The sequence below is a fragment of the Panulirus ornatus genome, chromosome 53, assembly GCF_036320965.1.
Source record: "Panulirus ornatus isolate Po-2019 chromosome 53, ASM3632096v1, whole genome shotgun sequence".
In the NCBI taxonomy this organism is placed as follows: domain Eukaryota; kingdom Metazoa; phylum Arthropoda; class Malacostraca; order Decapoda; family Palinuridae; genus Panulirus; species Panulirus ornatus.
Window position 1 is genome coordinate 1,422,248 of NC_092276.1, and position 27,235 is coordinate 1,449,482.

Consider the following 27,235-nt stretch of genomic DNA (forward strand, 5'->3'; position numbering starts at 1 on the left):
GGGGGGGGGGTGTCATGACCACCCCCCCTCCCCATACACACACACACACACACACACACACGCTGAGTTGTTTAAAGTATCTTCATTAAAACTTTGGCAAAATACCTTTTTAAACGTTCAACGAGCTGATGACAGTAATCGCGTTCTGGTTTGTATTTAGCTTCGTCTTACTCGAAAGAGATTATGGTCTCCAGTCTCTCTCGTGTGTTACATGGTCTCCAGTCCCTCTCTCGTGTGTTACATGGTCTCCAGTCTCTCTCTCGTGTGTTACATGGTCTCCAGTCCCTCTCTCGTGTGTTACATGGTCTCCCATGAGAGAGAGAGAGAGAGAGAGAGAGAGAGAGAGAGAGAGAGAGAGAGAGAGAGAGAGAGAGAGAGAGAGAGAGAGAGAGAAGAACGCCACGCTCCGACCTGCTCTTCCTCCAATACACATAATAAATATACGATAACGATAATTACTCATTTAATTAGAGTACGTAAAGTACCTCCCTTACCCCCCCTACCCCGGGGACACTTCCATTCCCCCCCACCTCCCCCCTCTCCCCCCGAGTGTTGCCTGTCATTAATTACCTAGATGGCTGGCCAGGGTTCGCCAGCCCACGGAATTCTATACATAGGAATGACTGATGATATATAGGGCACTCCAGTCACGAGCTTTAATGTATATATATATATATATGTATATATATATATATATATATATATATATATATATATATATATATATATATCTTTCTTTTTCTTTTATACTATTCGCCATTTCCCGCGTTAGCGAGGTAGCATTAAGAACAGAGGACTGGGCCTTTGAGGGAATACCCTCACCTGGCCCAATTCTCTGTTCCTTCTTTTGGAAAAAAAAAAAAAAAAAAAAAAAAAAAAACGAGAGGGGAGGATTTCCAGCCCCCCGCTCCCTCCCCTTTTAGTCGCCTTCTACGACACGCAGGGAATACGTGGGAAGTATTCTTAATCCCCTATCCCCAGGGATAATATATATATATATATATATATATATATATATATGTATATATATATATGCAGAAATTTACATCATACATGGGCCTTTATAAATACGGAAACACTATTGGAAAATTGGAAGCGCGAGAATCCTGAGCGCTTTCGTGTATTACCACATCTTCAAGGACTGGTAACAGAATCTGTGTGTGTGTGTGTGTGTGTGTGTGTGTGTGTGTGTGTGTGTGTGTGTAAGAATATGTGTGACGGGCTTAACGAGCCTCCACTGGTCGCTGGCCACAAATCCAACAGAAGAATGGAGGAAAAAAGAAAGAGAGAGAGATCATCCTGGGGCGCCGGCCATTAGCCCCAACACTGGCGAGGGGATCTTTATGGTCACCTTTCTACCTCCCTTGAACCCACCGAACCGCAAGTTAGCTCCTGATAGTTTCTTTCGCGCCCTTCCATCTTTTCTTCGACGTCACCTCGTTGTAATTCCCTCCTCGTTAAACCCGTCCTCAGTAAGGGTAGTACAGGTTGTGAGGTACAGGGGAGATTGGGGGCAGTTGCTGTTTGCTGATGACGCGGTTCTGGTGGTCGGTGAGCGAGAAACTGTAGAAGCTGGTGTCTGAAATTTGGTACGGGTGTAGAGAGTAATATGTTATTTTCAGAGTTTTATGTTTTGCTTCTCGAGGCTTGGTTTTGGACGCTATGCCAATCTTTTTTGTATATTCTTATTTCTTTTCATTTTTTGTTCGTGTGCTCACGCGGACGTTAGACGAACTCCATGGGATCTGCTTCTTCCCCGTTAAGAAAACTCATCGTTGGAAGAAGTCTATGATGAAAATGTCCCAAGCAACTGGCAAGTGGTCACGTCTCTCGTTAAAGTGACAACGACGGTCATGTCTATCACTGAGGGGAAAAAAGACACAGTGGACACTTGCCTCCATCCATTTTCGTTCGGCCTCTTGCAAGAGAGCGTGATTGCATGAGGAAATTCCCTGGGCACAAATGAGAGTCAGGATTGTTAAGAAACTTTCGCTCATACTGGAGGTCAAGGAGGTCAAGTGTAGTTAAGAATGATCATAAGTTATGGGATCTGAACCACGCTAGAGCCAAGTTATATACCTGATATCTGGATATGATTGTAACATTAAGAGCATCAATGCACTGAACATATATTCAATCAGGCCATATTATCTCACATAGGCTATTTCGTCCAACACAATTCTCGCTTTCCTATGACACTCTTGACAACTACTTATCTTTAAAAGAGTCATTTGTGACCAAGTACGAGTCTTTAAGCTCCATTTTCTCCTTAAGAATTTCAACCATGTTCGAAGAGGGTTCGAATCATTCGGGCCTCTCTTATGTCAGAGAAAACTGCACGATAAGGATCCTTATCAGTTTTCCTTCAAAGCCAAAACCTCAGCGTGAAGATCAGCAATAACGGAGTGTATAAACTGCACTAGAGATCTTAACAGTTCCTCAGCAGTTTGCAGAGGGAAGGTCGAAAGATTAAAGCCACTTAAAATCTGTCTCGTCAGCAGTTTAGAGATTATCCCAAGACGACAGAGACATCAAAGCCCAAACGTTTTGACTCCCAGTGTCCAGAAGCCTCATGGTCTGGGATACATAAGAGTTCACTCAACACGAAGTAACGTATAGCATCCCCTAGTGGACACCAGGTCGCTGACAGACGATAAGCGAACGCAACAGGAGACACAAGATCTCCTACGGACGTTCCTCAGAGACTAACCAGATCGTGAGGGAGGGAGGAACGTGCCTTGGGTTAAGCATGAGTCGTGTAACAGCATAAAGCAAAATAGATTCCTGGAAATACTGTATACCATCAGCCCGCCATAGATCACACACACAGACACACACACACACACACACACACACACACACACACACACACTTCCCATTTGATGGAGAACACAAGACACACTGGCTCGTCTCCCTCCTCGATGATCCGGGCCTCCAACACCAACATGGTGAACGCGCCATCGCCAGACTTTTATGCGACAGTATCTCGACCAACTGTGACCGGAATACTTGACCCCCCATAAATGCAGAACGAAGCACATAAAGAGCAGAGAGTTCTCCACCGATGCGCGTTCTGATTTCCCAGAGAGGAGCGTGGCATGCATGAAATCACCCTGGCGCTGAATCCCTGAAAGAAGAGAACGGAGCAACTTCAGCGAGACAACTTCAGTTACGATCATTGTACAGTGAGATTAAGATATCCTGAATGTCTTGAAATTCATGATTTCAGCATAAAATTCATTGTACAGTGAGATTATGATATCCTAAATGTCTTGAAATTCATGATTTCAGCATAAAACTCATTATCATCCTTCAGGACACATAAATGAGAACTGATCAAGATTCGTCGCCTCTTGTTTTCAAGGATCTCAGCTGTTGCTTGTGTCAGGTCAATGATGACCTGGTTGAGTCATCAGCTACTTCGCATAAGTCAGAGAAAGGAAGGCCAGTTGTAAGCAACTCCTTGCTTGTGCCGGAACGTAGAAGGACGTGATCCCAAAGACCAGGTACTTATGTCAAACGCTGGCTGGATGTCCCTCAGATCAAAGGATTACAACTGTCGCTCGCAGGGGCTTGTGAGGAGGCTCCTCCAGCTGGTGTCGGTGTCGTAGAGTGAACGCCTCTCCCAAACACAACCAGTCCTCCTCCACACAGTCCGAATGGCGGGGGAAAGGTATTAGAAAAAAATAAAAAGGGAGAGGCGGGGGCATCCAGGTTATGGAATACTGGAAAGAAAAGAGGGCATAATGACCTCCCCCGTCGAAAGTTGTACGGTGGAAACGGCGACGGTGGGAAATAGCCTACACTTTCCGAGAGAGAGAGAGAGAGAGAGAGAGAGAGAGAGAGAGAGAGAGAGAGAGAGAGAGAGAGAGAGAGAGAGAGAGAGAATCGTAGATATGGCAGACGGTTCACTATATGACAGGACGCTTGTCATGCTCAGGGTCAGACATCGTCCCAATTTCCCTAATCAGCGAAATAGATAGATGACTGATAGTAAAGAAATGAAAGAAGTTGGGGGAAAGAAGAATGTTCTTTCAGGTCGACCCATCCTCCTCCGTATTTTGAGATTATTATGTGACATTTTACGACGGCGAATGTTCCCACAGCGACGTAGTCCAGACAGAGGACGTATTTTCCTCAAAGTCTCCGTCTGTTTATCTCTTCCTTCCACCGTCTCTCACCATTCAACCCGTAACGTGTGTGAGATACCTTCCCATCAGCAGTTTCGTATGCAAATCAAGGTAGAACTCTTATATTTTTTTCCCCCTCCTTTCTCCTATTTTTTTTTCCCCCTTCCAGAATCTTAATGAGAACTTAGCATTATCAGTTCTGGCTGGAGGGATCACAGTGAATTGGTTCTCAATGATATTACCGACGCATTTCGCCTCGTTGGTAAGCATTATGTGGGTCTCAGGGTCCGGGTAATGGAGCGGCAGGCAGGCTGGTATGGCGACGGAAGTGACTGTACCAAGATCAAGCCATACACACACACACACACACACACACACACACACACAGACACACACACACACACACACACACACACACACAGACACACACACACACACACACACACACACACACACACACACACACACAGACACACACACACACACAGACACACTTCCCACAGAATGCGTAGAAATCAGTACTTTTTCTTATCCACAAAATTTTAAGATAACAAGGAAGCTGTGACTTTGCGTTTCACGCGTCCCTGAAGATAACAAGATGATACCATTCTAACTTTCTCAAGTTAACAGAATGTTAAATCTACGTTCTAACTTTGTCAAGATAACAGAATATTAAACCTACGTTCTAACTTTGTCAAGATAACAGAATATTAATCCTACGTTCTAACTTTCTTAAGGTAACAGAATGTTAAACCTACGTTCTAACTTTCTCAAGATAACAGAATGTTAAACCTACGTTCTAACTTTCTCAAGTTAACAGAATGTTAAATCTACGTTCTAACTTTGTCAAGATAACAGAATATTAAACCTACGTTCTAACTTTCTCAAGATAACAGAATGTTAAACCTACGTTCTAACTTTCTTAAGGTAACAGAATGTTAAACCTACGTTCTAACTTTCTCAAGATAACAGAATGTTAAACCTACGTTCTAACTTTCTCAAGATAACAGAATGTTAAACCTACGTTCTAACTTTCTCAAGATAACAGAATGTTAAACCTACGTTCTAACTTTCTGAAGATAACAAGGAGACGACAATCGTACGTTTCAACTTCCTGGAGAGAACAAAATGATAACTTTACGTCCTAAACTTCTTAAACGATAACCTCAGTCACCTTGTTTCACACGTTTCCCGAAAGATAACAGGGGAAAATGTGATCTCTGACACCTCGCTGGAGATAATAAGGAAGACGTGACTTCGCAGGGATGAAATACCCGATGATATCCGGATCATCTTGCCCCTTTGTACGATCCTAACGAGGAACACAAGACCGGCAGGAGGAGGAGGAGGAGGAGGAGGAAGAGGAGGTGCTCCTCCTCCCGAAGGGCACCTAACCATCGTCCCAAGACGCTAGAAGACCCCCAAAGGCAACGAACGAGTCCTCAAAGCCACACACACAGCCAAGATGAAGGTAGCAATCCCCTGGCTGTTGAGAAGGATATGAAAATAAAGAAGCTCATGTGTTCTTCTTCCGTCATCCGTAAGGAGATGGGGAGGGAGGGGGTTAGAGGATTATCGTACCTGTCCATTTGACACCGTGTGGAGTGCGTACGATACTTCTTGTCTCCCGGTAGACGTGTTGAGTGATGTTTATGTGGAGGGACCCCGACACACACACACACACTTCTGCTGTGATTATCATCGGCTGATCAATACCTTCATAGGCTGGTTAATACCTTCATAGGCTGGTTAATACCTTCAGTTACCCAGGGAGTAAACTGTGTTGACTAGGATTTTATTGGCACTGTACGGCTATAATAACGCTGTTCTTTTTTCACAGCTTTTTCTAGACGTGTAGTGTTCTTTTTTTCATTCGTTCTTCTGTTCTGCTTGAAATCCTCATAGGTTAACTGGGCTGAAAATGGTGGTGTAGTTGTCCCCGAGTGTTGTCTGCTGGTGTCGTAACCTCTTGTGTGTCTGGGATGAGGTTTCCCCGTCATGCAAGTCCAGCGTGGAGCAACGACAACCCACTGGAGGAGTCATTTCCATCAGGTCGCCACGAAGAAGGTCACAGGTGGCTTTCCAGGTGACCCCCTGGCTCGTGGACTATCACTGAGTTTACGAGAGGTTACTATGACAGCTGGTGAGAGGAGAGGCGTGAGTTCATTCACAGTCGATCTGTATGTATGCACATGTTAGAGAGGATGGTAAAAACTATGTATATATATATGTATATACATATACATACATAAGATCTCTTTCGACAGAGAATGTGGGGAGAACGGAGAAGTCGGCATGGACAATACCATCCACCACAGTTGAACTTAAAGGTCAACGGAACGTCCAATAATTCATCTGATGCATGATTGAAGGATGTCTATCGAACAAGGGGTGACATTACTTGTCTGCTTGGGGTAACATTCCCAGTGTTGCTGCTCTTCATCTGGTAAAGTCATCACTCGGGAGCGGCTGCTCGGGTAAGAAAGTGTACAGATTCCTCCATTAAATACCAACATTTAAGGGAGACTTTGTCGCAGAAAGAGAGGCTTTAGTGACCTCTGTATGAGGACTTCTCGATGGAGGTATTGTGAACGACCTTGAAGAACGGAACAAATACTTACAACAATGGCCTTTCTTTTATCTTATTCTTCAAAATATTACTAGTGATGCTTTTAGGCTTTAAGGGAAATCAAGGACACAGGAAAACCTGAGCCATGGATGAAAAAAAATGAGCTTTGCGTGACGTCTTTGAGTCGACTTATTGGAAATCGTGGGTGAGGAAGGGTCGCTTCCAGCTCTTGGTGAATTAGGGAGGTTCTCCTGGGAACAAATCTTGGGATTTGCAGTACGAACGACGCCCATTGTTTGTGGAGTTCGGGGCCGTCGGTTTTGTGAACCTGTTGCTGGAAGCGATAAGCAACTGCCTGGCCGGAGACCCTCAAGGTTTATGGTCTGTATTTCACACGGGAAAGCTACTGAACGCGGGTGATGATGGCCCGGTGGCACCCTAGGGAAACAAGTGGTAGGACAAAGACCAAGTTCATGTCTTCATGCTATAACGTCTCACTCCACCTCATAAACCATTTGCTCTCCACAGGGTAGGAACTGTATATCACGTCTCCCTGCATTCGATAACTTGTACTCTATTCTCTTCCATCGGTGATAGCTATGATTACCACATGTAACTACTCCTTCCGCGTAGGTTACCATTAGAAAGAAAAGGTGCATCTGGCCATCGATCACCCATATACAATGGAAAGTCACTGTCTAAACGAAAATTCACTGTCTAATCTGTGCTTAAACCAATCCGATTGGCCTTTTCTCAACCCTGAGTTCATGTATAATAGTCACGTAAGCTCAGTAGGTTCAGGCAATCCTGCTACTATTCATTTTAATCTCGTTACGGCGTCTTACAAGGAGAGAACCATGGCATGAGCGAAGCATTATGGAATCTGTCAGGCTAAGCAACACCCTGGGGTTTAAAGCTAACAACACCCCAGCAGGAGCAAAGTACTGGCAATATGCAGAGAAGCCTGTGTTCCGTCTGGAGATATTACGAACATAAATTACTGTCGAGAATTTGAAGTCATATCGCGCGAGTTCCACCACCACGAGACTTTGCAGCAGCCTACCGTCCGAAGCTGATACTCTGAATAGTTATGAATGTCAGCGGCTTCACTTCTGAAACTTTGTGTTACAGACGAGATGGGACCCTGGGACTGACAGACGAGTGTTGATCCCGTAAACACCAAGCCTCTCCTTGTTTACAGCACCATAGTTATTCTGGACGATGCGTGAGGCGACTCACCTTCTGAAATCCTCGCCCCAGACCAGTTACTGAAACATCTCTCTGATCTCGGGTGACTATACAAATCTGTGATGGTAAATTCCTCGTTTCCATTACACGAGAAGTCAAGTTCATCTTCCATCTTGCTTAGCTGAGGGGTACAGCTGCAGTACTAGGCTAAGCCAACAGATTAGGCTGAGCTAACACACACTGGGTAAAGGAGGTTGAAGTAAAATGTCCTAAGACGGTAGTTACCTAAGTGTGTTTGTTCCGTCAGCTCCCCACGTCGAAGTAGAACTTAAGGAATTTGCTGTATAGGTGTAAATAAAGCCATTTCATTTCCTCAGTGACGACTGACGTACATCACATGCCAAGCTTTCTCCACCCCGTCGCCAGTTCTGCCACCGTGGAAAGGTTTAAGTTACTTTAATTGGCTCTGTTAGAAGCTTTTGAGTTACTCGACCCACGTCGAGTCCCTAGACGTCTCAATGTGTTCCAGCGGCCCAAAAGGGACGAAAGTTTTAATCTCCTTAAATCAGGAAGGACGTTCCTCTTCCCTTCTCTTCTACGGCTCCAAGTACTCTGAAGATTCCGATGAACGTCAGGGGGTAACAATTGCCTCTTTTTCTTCTCTCAGACGGTCTAACAGAAGGATTCTTAATGCTGAATATCTCCAAAGCCAGTGTATCTTAGAAGGCATTGACCATATGGCACATTATGGTAAACATGTGTCTAAATGATCGTTTAGAGATGTACAGTTATTGATTTTTCCTAGAGATGTTCTTGCGTCACCAGAAACTAGATGTCTTTAGATGTCCGTGATAAAGTTTAGCAGTCAGTTCGAAATTAGATGTTTAGATAAGGTAATTAGATATATCTAATGTGAAGTATCGCAGCCATGTTGTTAGGATATATCACCCGTCCCTGACCCTGTAAAGGAGCATCGGAGGCTCACCTGGGAAAAAAATTGCATCATCTATTCGGCTTACAGAAATTCTCTCATATACTCTTAGCTCTATCAGTATTCAGAACATATATCAGACAATAGCGATGCAAGTACTCAAAGATGATGGATATATCACAACGAGAGTTGTAGTAAACTAAAGAAATTAACTGAAGATCGCGTTAATCTTGAGTGAAACTAATCTTTTGGAGAACGTTGTCTGACTTCCTCTTCCCAGTGACGTGGTCAAGGTCGCCTCTGGTGCCGTGCGATGTCGGAAACAAGAAGAAGAGGACTAAGTAGTTATTGCATCTGGTATATACTTGGAATCCGAGATCCGCAGGGCTCAGACACGTTTCCAGGAACGCATAAGATGATTTCGCTTCCCACTTCACGCGTCAGTGAGTGGCGTGGGGCTGGTGTGTGGCAGGAGAACACGACCGCGCACCAGGAAGCAAATGGACCTTGGGTTCACTTCACACCGTTTCTGGTTTTCAGTCCACTCTGAAGCACATACATTGCACGTACCAGTTACGGTTGGCTCAGCAGGGATTGCATCGTCTGAGCTAGGCATATGTAGTAGGACTCCAAACAATAACCACGAGCTTAGCAATCGAGTGATCCAACCATTAAAGGCAGCGTTATATTAACAATACTGATATAGAAATACTATTGATCGTCTGCTGGCATATGAGGTGTATATACAGTCGATGCTTTAACCTGACTCCATCTTTTTCAATCGCAAGGTTGTGCTGAGGGGTCGGGTGATGAGGATCCAGTAGCCTTCCCTAACACAACTTCTTTCAAAAGAATGACTTTTGGAAGTTGGCTGGACCTGAGAGCGACCATCAGGAGAGTCAAGGATGGCCCAACAGGCTGGCTACAATCACTCACTTTAACTTGATTCAACACAGGTTCTGGAGACTTATGCATCCTCCCGCACTTTACTCTCGACCTAAGTTATATATACACACACGAGGTTATACAAACGTAAGGTTATACATACACTAGATCATACACACACACACCAAGTTATACATACATCAGGCTATATATACACCAGGTCACACACACACACACACACGAGATCATATACACGAAAATCTGGCTACTCCATCACATTCGCCGACTTTGCACCGACCGCCCGATCCCCGACCGACCCCCGACCCAGCGTAGCCTTTCCATACTCGTCCTTGCCCAACATTCCCACACCCGGCCCAGCCTTGCCTTTCCACACCCGGCCCAGCCTAGCCTTTCCATACCCGGCCTAGCGCTACCTAAGAGCTCTGTTGCTCCACACGGAAAGAAAAGATCCGACTATTCTATATATGAAAAAAAAAAAATAAAGCCAGGCATCGTCTCTTGCCCCGCGCAACAAAAGGCGTTTTATAGGTTTTGGATCCGCTGTGTTGGACGTTTATTGCCGTACCGTGTGAGGTGCGCTTTGCCCGGTGTACTGGGCAACACTGCGCCATTCATCTGTGTGATGTGTGATGCCGATGTATTTTCGAGGTCTTAAAAACAGGGGAAAAAAAAAAAAGAAAACGAAATCTTGGATATTAGAGTTAGAGGTTCTGCAGGAATGTTATCGATGAGGACTGACTGAAGGATGTTGAGATGCGATAGACGTTGAGGCCACCGTCAGATACGACTGCAGGAGAACAGGAGGCATCGTAGTCCATTGCGACAGACGTAGATCATCGTCAGATACGACTACAACAGGAGGTTCAGGAGGCATCGTAGTCCGATACGATAGACGTAGATCATCGTCAGATACGACTACAACAGAGATTCAGGAGGCATCATGGGCCATTGCGACAAACGTAGACCATCGTCAGATACGACTGCAACAGAGGTTCAGGAGGCATCGTAGTCCGATACGATAGACGTAGACCAACGTCAGATACGACTGCAACAGAGGTTCAGGAGGCATCGTAGTTCGATACGATAGACGTAGACCATCGTCAGATACGACTGCAACAGAGGTTCAGGAGGCATCGTAGTCCGATACGATAGACGTAGACCACCGTCAGATACGACTACAACAGAGGTTCAGGAGGCATCGTAGTCCGATACGATAGACGTAGACCATCGTCAGATACGACTACAACAGGAGGTTTAGGGAAGTCCTGGAGGTGGAGGAGCGTTTGAATTCCCAAGTGCATGGTAACATGAACAGGATCTGAGGAGATACCGTCCCTCCGGACTCTAAGGCATGATGCGTTCCGTTACTCTGGAGATGAGCCTGGAAGAGGGTAGTGGTGGTGCTGGATGACGGAGGGGAGTGGTGCTGGATGACGGAGGGGAGTGGTGCTATATGACGAGGGTAATGTCGCTGGATGTCGGAGGGTAGTGGCGCTGGATGACGGAGGGTAGTGGCAGACCAGGCTGAAAGCTCTTTTTTCACTAGAGATATATGGCTCCTAACCGACGCACACACACACACACACACACACACACACACACACATGCATGCACGCACAAAGAAAAAAAGACATTTGCTCTACAAACATTTCGTAAATCGACGCGAAAAAAAAGGAAATTCAACCAATTTCCACCAAGATGACTCTGAACCATCTGGTTACTAGAGAGACGTCCTCATCATGCAGACTACAGCCACGAACAGCCTGATGAATTAATATAATGCCTTGTTGTCGTCTGGTCCCAGATATAGCTGTGGGAAGTGGTTATCATTCGACCCCAACAGAACATCTACGTAGGACAAGATGAGCTTCATATTCTGCAATGAAAGGCTGCTGTCCCGATCATTACCAATGGAACCACTGGCCCATTTGACCCCATGGGGACGTTTGGGGTCACCAGAAAGGCTATACCAACAGGTCAATATGAGGTCACGACACTGGACCATTATCATAAGTTTATCTTGACCCGGAGAGTCATCAAGGCTAACAATGTCTCCGAGGTAATTACCTCATGAGATGGTTAGGTTAATATCCGAAGTTACATCTTCTTACATAACACAGAATGAGGGGGAAGCTAATTACAGTATTTATGAGGAAAGTACTCACAAGTACTCAAGGACTCACAGGGACTCACAAGTACTCACAAGGACTCACAAGGACTCACAAGGACTCACGAGGACTCACGAGGACTCACGAGTCAGGGGTCATCTGATGGGGAGGAAACACCATGCTTGAATAATCATAACCAGCTCTGACCTCTGTCTGACCTGGAATTACACACCCGCAGGAGCCTAATAAGGCCAGAGTTATGTACCGAGTGCAGGAACAGAGTGAGCGTGTAAACCACATCTGGCCTATCGACACCAAGGGGGTCCTTGTCATCTGAAAGACACACTAGGCAAGGAGAGAGGGCAGAGAGAGAGAGAGAGAGAGAGAGAGAGAGAGAGAGAGAGAGAGAGAGAGAGAGAGAGAGAGAGAGAGACCACGGTGCGGTACCAACACACAAGTGGAGAGACGCGAGATGAAGAGAAGATCACGGCTGAACGAGACACAAAGAGATCGAGGCACAGGAGATGGAGGTGGGATTTTCTCTCTCTCTCTCTCTCTCTCTCTCTCTCTCTCTCTCTCTCTCTCTCTCCCCACACACACACATACACAGCCGCTAGAGCAAGGATAGAATATGCAAATAGATTCTTGAAGAGGATGGATGGGACCACAAGTGGTGTAAATAGGCAACCACCTTCTCTCTTTTGCCATCAACCGAAGATGCGAGGCGAGATGTCGCTAACAGCGCCATCCATCTTTTGACACAAAGTGCGCGGCAGCACGACGCTTCAGTGCATCGGTTCGATTCCTCGGTATTATAGCCTGGCCTTCGATCCAAACCTTCTGCTCTGCTTAGTAGCACGCCAATGTACGCCAAGATCGTACCATTGGTCTTCAATTATCATACCATCTTGTTCAGTAGTTTTACCGTCGTGTTCGAACACCTAATCCCAGTTTTCATGCTGGAAATGTACCATTCCAGCTCAGGGAGCCCTGCACTGCCCGACAGTTCCAGGGACATTCATCACTCGGTTCATCGATCCCAAGCTAGACAAACAGGACTTTGAGTTGATCCGCAGTTCCTTGATTCCCAGGCAAAGACTCGGCTTTATCTCAGAATAGAATGTCTGGCCAAACCAGACCATAGAGTAATATCAGTTCTCACGACCGCTTTCCTCCATCTATGCCTTGTAGATAAACTAGTATTGTTAATGTCATATTCCGACAATGGTCTCACTCTGTCGAAATAACTCCTCATACTGTCCCCAAGCACATATTCTTCGTCTTTCAGATGATCCGACATCTGGAGGAATAAAGAGATAGGAACATCTGGGGTTCGGGAAATACACACGGGGGTGACATTACACCACGAAACCTATAGACATAATCGTATTGGAAGCTGTAGAGGCGATCGGGTTAATCATACTGATTCTGACTCCATGATAAAGGTTCTGTGACCATTAACATAACTTCACATACCTTTTACGGGACGTTCTAACTCCCCCTCCGTCATTCAGCGAGTTTTCCCTCCCATGGTATTGACCGTTCCTCGATATTTACTAGGGGAAAATTAGGGTACATTTTCCCGGCGAGATCAAAACAGACAATTTCCGATGCATATACACAATGACGGGAAATCTGCAGAGTTCCTCGCCATTGTGGATGAGCAGTTCTTGGGCTCTCTCTCTCTCTCTCTCTCTCTCTCTCTCTCTCTCTCTCTCTCTCTCTCTCTCTCTCTCTCTCTCCTCTCTCTCTCTCTATTTTTCCGAAGCTCTTGGAAGCCACCGTGAACTTGTATCAGTGTCCTGATGTACTGTGTAGCCTCAGGGAAAACACATCCAGGGTTGGGTTTTTTTTTTTATATATATATATATATATATAGACCGAGCGACTGTAAAAGAGACGTAAAACTACACGTCTTCACCGTGAAGCCAAGAGTTCCAAGACTAAATAATCCATCGCTCTTGGCTTCGCCATGGAGACGCTTCGAGCCATCGGTAGGGTAGGAGTCTATCACACACACACACACACACACACACACACACACACACACACACACACACACACGGTGCTCTCTGGAGCACTGGTGGATGCCACGGCGTCCCTGAGATTGAATAGAGTTTTGATCAAGACTCTCATCTACAGGTTCTAATCAACGTCGAACTGCGCTGATTAATTCCGCTAGGGAAGGAAGGCGGCAAGGAATCCAAAATCATAGACAGGAATCTACACAAAAGGCGACCTCGAATCTCCTCCAGCAGAGGCTGGAGGCGAGGAACTCCTGAAGGAGTGAGTGATTAGCCAATGATTGCCGAGAGGTGAGGAGGGATGGATGGAGGGAGGGAGGTCAAGCGGGATCCCCTGAGTAGAAGTGTTACTACTGTGGTCTTGTTTTCCCCGATCTGCCTCGTCAGGTAGCCTTGTCCGAATGCTGCACCACTGGAGGGACTCTGGCGATGGCTTAGTCTAATCGAAGTTTTTCCCAAGGGGGGATCTGTGTTGACTACTACAGGTATCGATGTATATTATCGTGTCATAACCTTCCCCTTCCAAGTAACGGACCATTTACATCTACGCCCGTATGTAAATGAATCTCGACCAAGATATCGTCTTCGTTAGATAAGTCATTTCAGAAGATTCCTTGAACTTTTGGACACGCGTATCGTTTACAAAGGACTCATGACTGATCCTCATTTCACGGGCTAAACTGAAGGTAACGCTGGCTAAACTGAAGGTAACGCAGGCTAAACTGAAGGTAACGCGGGCTAAACTGAAGGTAACGCGGGCTAAACTGAAGGTAGCGCGGGCTAAACTGAAGGTAGCGCGGGCTGAACTGAAGGTAACGCGGGCTAAACTGAAGGTAGCGCGGGCTAAACTGAAGGTAACGTGGGCTAAACTGAAGGTAACGTGGGCTAAACTGAAGGTAACGTGGGCTAAACTGAAGGTAACGCGGGCTAAACTGAAGGTAACGCGGGCTAAACTGAAGGTAACGCGGGCTAAACTGAAGGTAACGCGGGCTAAACTGAAGGTAACGTGGAATGAACTGAAGAGTCACAAAAGCTACTTACCTATAAGCATATAAGGAGACCCTTATATGCTTATATAATGGGAACATGTTCCTCATGTTCCATATACCATATAATATCTCCCACACTGACCTCACTCACTTCTCTCTCATCACTCTCCCACTTCTCTCGTCACTCTCCCACTTCTCTCATCACTCCCCCACTTCTCTCTCTTCACTCTCCCACTTCTCTCTCTTCACTCTCCCACTTCTCTCTCTTCACTCTCCCACTTCTCTCTCTTCACTCTCCCACTTCTCTCTCTTCACTCTCCCACTTCTCTGATCACTCTCCCACTTCTCTGATCACTCTCCCACTTCTCTGATCACTCTCCCACTTCTCTCATCACTCTCCCACTTCTCTGATCACTCTCCCACTTTAGGTGTTTTGGCCTGTACTGCCCTAGTCCCCTTCACTCCACGCCAACATTCAGGGAATGCCTCCCTCTTCCATTGTTCTCGTTTGTCCAGGTCTTACAGGCACAAAACACGAGTGAATATCTTGGTATGTGCAACCCTACAGCAAACTGATCATTCCTGACGATTGAATACTCTCTCTCTCTCTCTCTCTCTCTCTCTCTCTCTCTCTCTCTCTGAGTGAGTGAGTGAGTGAGTGAGTGAGTGAGTGTGTGTGAGAGTGTGTGTGTGTGTGTGTGTGTGTGTGTGTGTGTGTGTGTGTGTGAGTGTGTGTGTAGTTTCGGGGTCGTGGTTATTTGCATACTAACTACCTTCATTAAACATGGGTATGTCGGGCGAGATGGGAGGGAGGAGAGAGAGAGAGAGAGAGAGAGAGAGAGAGAGAGAGAGAGAGAGAGAGAGAGAGAGAGAGAGAGAGAGAGCGCCCCATCTCTGAACCATGAGAGAGAAGGGGGGGAAGAGAGAGAGAGAGAGAGAGAGAGGGAAGGTCGAGTGATTACTTCTAGCATCTCTCTGTGCCTTCCCTGTAATCCTCGTTGATAACTATTGAGCGTCAAGTGTTCGCTAACGTCTTCGTCTGCACCACCTCTGTCAAGACACACCCCTCTGACCCATGGTTCCATGTGCGAGACTTACCCCCCATCACCTCCACGTCCCTCGCCACGTCGTCAGTATTCTTAGGTCTTCCTTTACGTTCGGGTAAGCTGACGCGCTATACAGAACTCACTCATCTCTCTCTCAAGAGGCCAAGCGAACAGCTCATGGTGTATCCCTTGACCATGTCCACTAGAACAATAGCATCATATGCAGCGAGAAAGTGTATTATGGACACCTTAAACATCTGAAGATGACGTTCAAGTCTTTTCAAAGTCGTGGTTACAACTTGAATGTTGCAGGCCTCAGTGGTTCTGGCAGCTGGGAGGTTCAAAGCCCAGCTTCACTAGCGGGATAATCAACCTCTGCTCCTCCACCTCCCAACCAAAACATCCCATCCATAAAGTACTGGAATGTGAGGACGCAGTCTAGCCTAAGAGCCAGAGGTGTTTAAGGATGAGTAGGTCGTACTCCCCTAATACTTGACTAAGCTTTCGGGGTATACGACATATCCACGAGGATGAGTAGGTCGTACTCCCCTATTACCAGACTATCCTTTCGGGGTGTACGACATATCCACGAGGATGAGTTGGTCATACTCCCTAATACCAGATCCCTTCGTCCAAGTACTAGGGTCTATGACGCATCTGATACAAGTAACCTGTGCATGGATTACGTGATATGTGGTCTCTCACATAACGTCCGTCATGATGCAAAGGTAAAACATCTTTTTTCCCAGGGTCGCCACACAACACTACCAGCGGGTCATGTTGAGACACAACGAGAGGAATGAGTATCAGGACAGAGTCACTTGCTAACTGCATGAGTGAGCCGCATCTGAGAAGGATTATCATGGATCTGCCTCACCACAACATGACTGAGCCGTTTGCCTCACACAACAGTGGTGTAAACACTTAGAGAGGGGCGGTGCGGTGTGTGTGTGTGTGTGTGTGTGTTTAATCTAGCCGTTCTCCTATTTCCTCTAAAAAACTTGGGGTTAACAAATTCCCTTTTATTATCATTATCATCACTTATTTCTGTGCAGATGTAATGGTCCTCAAATGCCAATCAGCAGACCAAACATCAGAACCAGTTTCGAATGATCGTCTCCTACAACAGATATGACCCCAGTTTTGAATACGTCTCCGCCAGCAGCTGAAACATCAGTTTCAAGTACTCCTTCAGCAGCTAAAGCCTCAGTTTCAAGTTCTCCTCCTTCAGCAGCTAAAGCCTCAGTTTCAAGTGCTCCTCCTTCAGCAGCTCAAACCTCAGTTTCAAGTACTGTTCCTTCAGCACCTACAGCCCTAGCTTCAAGTACTCCTCCTTCAGCAGCTAAAGCCTCAGTTTCAAGTACTCCTCCTTCAGCAGCTCAAGCCTCAGTTTCAAGTACTCCTCCTTCAGCAGCTAAAGCATCAGTTTCAAGTACTCCTCCTTCAGCAGCTAAAGCCTCAGTTTCAAGTACTCCTCCTTCAGCAGCTCAAGCCTCAGTTTCAAGTACTCCTCCTTCAGCAGCTAAAGCCTCAGTTACATGCCCCAGTTTCAAGTACTTCACCACCACCAGCCACATACCCCAAGTTGCGTATACATCTCCCCTCCTCCCAAGTGTCAACAACGCCACTCATCACCACCCGTTTCCTCTCACCTGAACCACCGCCCCTCCCGCTCCCTGGGAGGGGCGCTGCACCAGTCATCGATTGCGAGGGTCACTTCGCTAACAAAAGGGGGAGCCGTTCTCTTGAGGGATTTGCTTTCAACTGTTGCTACAAGCACTCTCTCTCTCTCTCTCTCTCTCTCTCTCTCTCTCTCTCTCTCTCTCTCTCTCTCTCTCTCTCTCTCTCTCTCTCCAACACTGTCTCTGTTGCTTAGCAGCGTCTGCTGTGTGAATATATATATATATATATATATATATATATATATATATATATATATATAGATAGATAGATAGATAGATAGATAGATAGATAGATATATATATACACGCGAAAATCTAACAGAAAATACACATACACAAGTGGCCTTGGCAGCCCATTGCTGAAGGACCCTTTCTCTCTCCGTAATGATGAAATGGTCAATTTTTGATAGGTAATTGTACACACACACACACACACACACACACACACACACAAAACACTACTCACCTCTCGACTCCAGCCGGCCAGTCCCCCCCATCCTAACCAGGTCAACCTGCTTGACCCAGCTCACTGCTACGACCCTCTTCCATCTCCTAAAGTCACACCTGGGACTCCTCGCCCCACCAGCTCATCCCAGGACATCTCAGCTTACCGTCTCACTAGGTTAGGGAAGGATCACTTCACTGGAGACCAGTTAATCCTTTTCCGGGTCAAATCCAGGAACTCGTCCCCCTCCAGGTCACCTCAAGAAGCCGTCCGTCTTCCAGGTCACCCCAAGAAGCTACCATCCCTTTTTTTCCAGGTCATCCCTATGCAGCCACCATCCCCCCCTTTCCAGGTCACTGCTAGGACCCCTATCCTTCCTTCCTTCCTTCCTTCGAGGTCATCCCTCAGCCTTGCTCTCTGGCGTAAGGGTGCTAACAAGGGGAAGTCAATCAATGGGGGTCTCCATCTCGTTAAATCTGTACGATCACCACTAATAATGGCCAAACCCCCCCTCCCCCCCTCACCCCTTTGGTAGTCATGATCAACACGTCATGACGCAGACGAGAGAAGGTGGGGGAGGGAGGGGGAGGAGGATGGGACGAGAGGGAATAGACTGAGGGACATGATAGAGTGGGAAAATGGAGAAGAGAAATGAGGCGGGTGAGAGGAAGAGATTTAATAGGAAGGAGAAAAGATAGAGGGATGAGAGATGAGAGTAAAGATTCTTAGATGATAATGATAAATGGAGATAAATCAGTTAATGCCTCAAACTTGCTACAATACGAGGATATAAACAGCAGATCAATAACTTTAAGATTGACATTAAAACGGGTGACATTAAAGCGAGTGACATTAAAACGAGTGACAAAAGTGTCAAGAAAACATAAACAAGCAAATAACAACAAATTAAACACCCCAAGACCATGTACTTCACTCATGTCGTCAACGACCAAACATGGAAGCACCGGACGCTCATCATCAACGTGGAAAACGGAGTCACAATCCTCATAATAAGAAACTGAAATGACGAATCATTAGGAAAAGGATGGCCACTTCTGGTGCACTGGGGTGTGTCGGTGTGTGGATGGCTGTGCCAGGTTATGTGGTGATGTGTGTGTGTGTGTGTGTGTGTGTGTGTGTGTGTGTGTGTGTGTGTGTGGTGGGGTATAACGGAGCGGGTGTGGGGGAAACATGACCACGAGCTGGACACTTTAATATGGGAATATGACGGGATATATCTGTCTGGCTGACTATGAAGGGGGGGAATATGACAAGAGGATAATGACCGGGGGGGGAAATATGACGGTTATATGGCCTGGTATGAAGAACATGAGGAAACATGAAGGGAGGCGAAAGACACGAAGCCTGAGAACTGATATGAGTGAGTGAGTGAGTGAGATGAGTGAGAGCATGTAGCTGCAGAGGGAAAAAAATGAGTTAAAGAAAGACAAAAAGACAGGAAGAAGAATGAAAGAAGGCAAAGAGAGAGGAAGGCAAGTGAAAGAGGAAGACAAAGAGAGGAAGATATTTGAAAGAAGAAGGCAAAGAGAGAGGAAGATAAGGAGAAGAGGAAGACAAAGAGAGGAAGATATTTGAAAGAAGAAGACAAGGAGAGAGGAAGATAAGGAGAAGAGGAAGACAAAGAGCGAGAGGAAGATAACTGAAAGAGGAAGACAAAGAGAGAGGAGGACAAATAGAGAGGAAGATAAAGAGAGGAAGATAATTTGAAAGAGGCAGACAAAGAAAGAGAGGAAGATAAGGGAGAAGAGGAAGACAGAAAGAGATACAGAAACCACTCTGGTCACACCCAGACGTCTGTCTGATAACATCACACGTAACACATGGTAACTCGTTCCCCAGTAACACGAAGACAACATCATGTGTTACAAACGGTTACAAAGCCATGCAAGGACAAACGTTACAAAGAAATGCAAAGATACACAAGCAGTTATGAAATATAAACAAAAATATAAGAAATGTAAACTATTTACGTCAAGGAATGTAAGGATCAGGAGACATAGTGCAAATAAAAGACCTTTGTATGAAAATAGGCAATAAAGAAGAAGGATATATAAGAAATGAGAGGACAGATGTTCTATGCACAAACGATGGGGGAAATAGAGAGTTTCAATGAGGAAAAGAAAAATCAGAAAGAAGAAAAAAGTCTTAGAAAAGTGAAAGAGACGGAAGTTAATAGAAACAGAAATGTATTGGTAGATGAAACATTGAGAATAGACTCTATTTGTAAATGTAACAAATGGGGAGAGAGAGAGAGAGAGAGAGAGAGAGAGAGAGAGAGAGAGAGAGAGAGAGAGAGAGAATATATGCGATGGAATAAGATGAAATTAGTAGACACATGGAAGACAGAAGACCTAGAGAAAAGACAATGATACGGCAGTGTATATATACTGGTTTAACTTACCGTCACAGCACATCGCCCCTCATGTACCACAACAGTCCAATTGATACTATCATATGCATGCCTGACGTCGCCCCCTATATACCATAACAATCCAATTCATAGTATCACGTGCATGCCTCTCGTCCTCGTGATTGTTCAGGGCTGGATACCCTTAGAGAGAAACCCCAAAAAAGGAGAAGAGGAGGAGGAAAAGGAAGAAGAAGAAGAGGAGGAGAAGGAAGAGGAGGAGGAGAGGAGGAGGAGGATGGGTAATGCTGTAAGGTGCAGACGTTGGTCGGGTGAGGGGAATCTCGTTACCATGGAGATGAACCGTATTACTAAGGTGTCCCCTCACTCTTCACCACGAAAGAGGGGATGGGATACAAGACCGAAGATCAAGAGACTATAATATCGATCATTACAGAGAAGATTGGGGAATATCGTAATAGGACAAAATACAGATCTTTGAATTCTTCTCTTGTCACACGATCTGAGAGAGAGAGAGAGAGAGAGAGAGAGAGAGAGAGAGAGAGAGAGAGAGAGAGAGAGAGAGAGAGAGAGAGAGAGAGATGCAACGAGCCTCACTCACACGTTCAGGTGTGACCTGGCTTGCTGGAAGGGGGGGCGAACGCTGGACTCTTCCAGCAGACAGAGTGTGGACAAGAGGGATTGTGTATTTGCTGAGGGTCGACATAGAAAGTAAAAGAAAAAAATAACACATATCAGAACGAAGGGGAAGGAAGGAAAAAAATGGGTGATTTTTTTGTGTGGGGAGAGAGAGAGAGAGAGAGAGAGAGAGAGAGAGAGAGAGAGAGAGAGAGAGAGAGAGAGAGAGAGAGAGATAGCCTACAGGTCAGAGCACACAATAGGTAAAAAAAAAAAAAAATAGGCGACACACACACACACACACACACACACACACACACACACACACACACACACACAAATAGCAGGACACACTGGGACAAAACAGAATTCTCACGAAAGAAAACGAGAAGAGGCGTCAAACGAAGGTAAACACTGGAGGCGGGGGAAAAGTCCTTTACTTATTCCTATTTACGAATGAAAAATGTGGATCAGGAGACGCACATTAGGAAGACGCAACATGACAACGGCTTTCTATCACACAGTGAAAACTTCTGACACATTCCAGATGCATGTCATTATAAGGCGTATCCAGCCACAGCAGACAGCACTAAGACCTTCCGTGCTTCTGTGGCGTATCCAGCCACAGCACTAGGACCTTCCCGTGCTTCTGTGGCGTATCCAGCCACAGCGCTAGGACCTTCCGTGCTTCCTGTGGCGTATCCAGCCGACAGCACTAAGACCTTCCGTGCTTCTGTGGCTGGGGTGGATGGTTGATGTGGCCCATACTGAAGGGCGATATGTACAAGCCTGTGTGGGTGTGGGTGTGTGTGTGTGGGTGTGGGTGTGTGTGTGTGTGTGTGTGTGTGTGTGTGTGTGTGTGTGTGACTGGACTTGAGAAGGATTGGTGGGTCCTGAAGGTGACGTGCTGAGGATTCCGGAGGATTTGAAGTAGGATTTAGAAGGAAGGAAGGAATAAACGAAGGGAGGAAGGGATAAAGGAAGGAAGGAGGGGGATAAGGGTAAGAAAAAGAAGGAAGGAATAAAGGAAGAAGTGAAGGAATAAAGTAAAAAATGAAGGAATAAAGGAAGGAGGGAACAAAGGAAGGAAGGAAGGAGGAATGAAGGAAAGAAGGAAAGGATTCATAGGTCTTCAGAGGAACACTTTAAAGGATATAACAGGAGAGGCATTACCGTATGACGACGACTTGAAATAAACAGAAAAACAATGGTCAATTCCCAGGTAAATTCTACAGATTTTTTTCAACGAATTTAAAGTCCAATTCTGATCCATATCGTCAGAATTTTAGGTAATTGAAAGGGAGAAGACAAGAGACACAGAGGGAAACAAGATGTACCACAAAGGATCCAGGAGGAAAACGGAACTATGCAAATTAGTAAGTTTATACATAAATCTTACAAACTCATAAAGTGATTAATTTTCCCATATCAAATCATACGCCTATCTTTAAATTACCACCTTTCGTTTTTATCTCATACATTATCGTCCTTGTATCATCTGTTATCGAACATTCCTCTGACCACATTATTTCAGAAAATTCCAGCAATTCTAATTAATTTCAGAGAAAAAAAAAATCCATCAGATTGATTTTTTTTTTTCTCTCTCTCTCTCTCTCTCTCTCTCTCTCTCTCTCTCTCTCTCTCTCTCTCTCTCTCTCTCTCTCCTAGCCACTGTTTTAACTGCAAGCATCACTTTAATGATAGAAATGAATTACCTCTGACGGCATAAAACTTCTTCAAATTATTAATGGCCAAAAAAAAAAAAAACTTAGCCGTGTACCACGGCGGTACCAGAGTGCTATTGGGGTTGCCATACCTATGATGGGCCTGGCCTCAGTCCACAGCTTGTAACCCACATTGCGTTTTCTGCGGTAGGGCCATATTTAAAGGCCATGGTCCTCACTGACAGGCCTGTTGAGCCTACCAGGGGTGGGCCATATATAGGTACATGGCCTCTCAGTGACTGGCCTGGTAAAATTAGCTACGTTTTCTATTATACTTCTTTCTTGTGTCTCCCCTGATGATGTGATTATTACACGAAAGTGCACTTGGGAACTTATCGTGTTTCATTTTCCCGTAGAGTCATAGGAATATACTTCACAACGCGCTTAATGGTGATCCTCTCTCTCTCTCTCATATATATATATATATATATATATATATATATATATATATATATATATATATATATACATATATATATATATATATATATATATATGATGTGATTATCACACGAACGTGCACTTGGGAACTTATCGTGTTTCATTTCCCCGTGGACTCTTAGGAATCTATATATATATATTTTTTTTTTTTTTTTTTTTTTTATACTTTGTCGCTGTCTCCCGCGTTTGCGAGGTAGCGCAAGGAAACAGACGAAAGAAATGGCCCAACCCCCCCCCCCCCATACACATGTACATACACACGTCCAGACACGCAAATATACATACCTACACAGCTTTCCATGGTTTACCCCAGACGCTTCACATGCCTTGCTTCAATCCACTGACAGCACGTCAACCCCTGTATACCACATGACTCCAATTCACTCTATTTCTTGCCCTCCTTTCACCCTCCTGCATGTTCAGGCCCCGATCACACAAAATCTTTTTCACTCCATCTTTCCACCTCCAATTTGGTCTCCCTCTTCTCCTCGTTCCCTCCACCTCCGACACATATATCCTCTTGGTCAATCTCTCCTCACTCATTCTCTCCATGTGCCCAAACCATTTCAAAACACCCTCTTCTGCTCTCTCGACCACGCTCTTTTTATTTCCACACATCTCTCTTACCCTTACGTTACTTACTCGATCAAACCACCTCACACCACACATTGTCCTCAAACATCTCATTTCCAGCACATCCATCCTCCTGCGCACATCTCTATCCATAGCCCACGCCTCGCAACCATACAGCATTGTTGGAACCACTATTCCCTCAAACATACCCATTTTTGATTTCCGAGATAATGTTCTCGACTTCCACACATTTTTCAAGGCTCCCAAAATTTTCGCCCCCTCCCCCACCCTATGATCCACTTCCGCTTCCATGGTTCCATCCGCTGACAGATCCACTCCCAGATATCTAAAACACTTCACTTCCTCCAGTTTTTCTCCATTCAAACTCACCTCCCAATTGACTTGACCCTCACCCCTACTGTACCTAATAACCTTGCTCTTATTCACATTTACTCTCAACTTTCTTCTTCCACACACTTTACCAAACTCAGTCACCAGCTTCTGCAGTTTCTCACATGAATCAGCCACCAGCGCTGTATCATCAGCGAACAACAATTGACTCACTTCCCAAGCTCTCTCATCCCCAACAGACTTCATACTTGCCCCTCTTTCCAGGACTCTTGCATTTACCTCCTTTACAACCCCATCCATAAACAAATTAAACAACCATGGAGACATCACACACCCCTGCCGCAAACCTACATTCACTGAGAACCAATCACTTTCCTCTCTTCCTACACGTACACATGCCTTACATCCTCGATAAAAACTTTTCACTGCTTCTAACAACTTGCCTCCCACACCATATATTCTTAATACCTTCCACAGAGCATCTCTATCAACTCTATCATATGCCTTCTCCAGATCCATAAATGCTACATACAAATCCATTTGCTTTTCTAAGTATTTCTCACATACATTCTTCAAAGCAAACACCTGATCCACACATCCTCTACCACTTCTGAAACCGCACTGCTCTTCCCCAATCTGATGCTCTGTACATGCCTTCACCCTCTCAATCAATACCCTCCCATATAATTTACCAGGAATACTCAACAAACTTATACCTCTGTAATTTGAGCACTCACTCTTATCCCCTTTGCCTTTGTACAATGGCACTATGCACGCATTCCGCCAATCCTCAGGCACCTCACCATGAGTCATACATACATTAAATAACCTTACCAACCAGTCAACAATACAGTCACCCCCTTTCTTAATAAATTCCACTGCAATACCATCCAAACCTGCTGCCTTGCCGGCTTTCATCTTCCGCAAAGCTTTTACTACCTCTTCTCTGTTTATCAAATCATTTTCCCTAACCCTCTCACTTTGCACACCACCTCGACCAAAACACCCTATATCTGCCACTCTGTCATCAGACACATTCAACAAACCTTCAAAATACTCATTCCATCTCCTTCTCACATCACCGCTACTTGTTATCACCTCCCCATTTACGCCCTTCACTGAAGTTCCCATTTGCTCCCTTGTCTTACGCACCCTATTTACCTCCTTCCAGAACATCTTTTTATTCTCCCTAAAATTTACTGATAGTCTCTCACCCCAACTCTCATTTGCCCTTTTTTTCACCTCTTGCACCTTTCTCTTGACCTCCTGTCTCTTTCTTTTATACTTCTCCCACTCAATTGCATTTTTTCCCTGCAAAAATCGTCCAAATGCCTCTCTCTTCTCTTTCACTAATACTCTTACTTCTTCATCCCACCACTCACTACCCTTTCTAAACAGCCCACCTCCCACTCTTCTCATGCCACAAGCATCTTTTGCGCAATCCATCACTGATTCCCTAAATACATCCCATTCCTCCCCGACTCCCCTTACTTCCATTGTTCTCACCTTTTTCCATTCTGTACACAGTCTCTCCTGGTACTTCCCCACACAGGTCTCCTTCCCAAGCTCACTTACTCTCACCACCTTCTTCACCCCAACATTCACTCCTCTTTTCTGAAAACCCATACTAATCTTCACCTTAGCCTCCACAAGATAATGATCAGACATCCCTCCAGTTGCACCTCTCAGCACATTAACATCCAAAAGTCTCTCTTTCGCACGCCTGTCAATTAACACGTAATCCAATAACGCTCTCTGGCCATCTCTCCTACTTACATAAGTATACTTATGTATATCTCGCTTTTTAAACCAGGTATTCCCAATCATCAGTCCTTTTTCAGCACATAAATCTACAAGCTCTTCACCATTTCCATTTACAACACTGAACACCCCATGCATACCAATTATTCCCTCAACTGCCACATTACTCACCTTTGCATTCAAATCACCCATCACTATAACCCGGTCTCGTGCATCAAAACCGCTAACACACTCATTTAGCTGCTCCCAAAACACTTGCCTCTCATGATCTTTCTTCTCATGCCCAGGTGCATATGCACCAATAATCACCCACCTCTCTCCATCAACTTTCAATTTTACCCATATTAATCGAGAATTTACTTTCTTACATTCTATCACATACTCCCACAACTCCTGTTTCAGGAGTATTGCTACTCCTTCCCTTGCTCTTGTCCTCTCACTAACCCCTGACTTCACTCCCCAGACATTTCCAAACCACTCTTCCCCTTTACCCTTGAGCTTCGTTTCACTCAGAGCCAAAACATCCAGGTTCCTTTCCTCAAACATACTACCTATCTCTCCTTTTTTCACATCTTGGTTACAACCACACACATTTAGGCACCCCACTCTGAGCCTTCGAGGAGGATGATCACTCCCCGCGTGACTCCTTCTTCTGTTTCCCATTTTAGAAAGTTAATACAAGGAGGGGAGGATTTCCGGCCCCCCGCTCCCGTCCCCTCTAGTCGCTTTCTACGACACGCGAGGAATACGTGGGAAGTATTCTTTCACCCCTATCCCCAGGGATAATATACATATATATATACATACACACACACACACACACACACACACACACATATGCACATACACACACACACACACACATACATATATATACATATGAAAAATGTAAGAACAATTTAGAAACAAACTTTTAGCTTGAAATGAATGAAAAAAAAAATGAATGTCACATAATGGTTCAACCTCTGGCTATGGAAAAGGAGATGTACAATTTATTCACACAATAAATATATATATATATATATATATATATATATATATATATATATATATATATATATATATATATATATATATATATATATAGTAGACGACACGGTAGGATCAAGAGCATGGTCCAGACGGTGCCAACTCGGGTGAAAGATAAGATAACAGGTATAAGGAGAAAGATTACACGAGGGATTATCTTGAGCTGCTTGAACCCTTGTTGATCCCACTCTTCAACGTCGGGACGGCCCTCACAAGGGGCAAGGGACAGGAGATGGGGGAGGCGTCCGCAGCTTCCATGTACGAAGGAGAGGAGAGGAGGGAAGTGTCATAGCGGTCGATCCAGGAGGACACTTAATGGTGGACAGATGTC

The 27,235-nt window shown here is 45.2% G+C and overlaps 1 protein-coding gene across 16 annotated transcripts in view; it reads right to left on the minus strand.

Moving 5' to 3' along the window:
- The window catches only part of LOC139765155 (uncharacterized), a 346,502-nt gene that overhangs the window by 263,585 nt on the left and 55,682 nt on the right, over positions 1–27,235 (minus strand). The window lies entirely within an intron of this gene.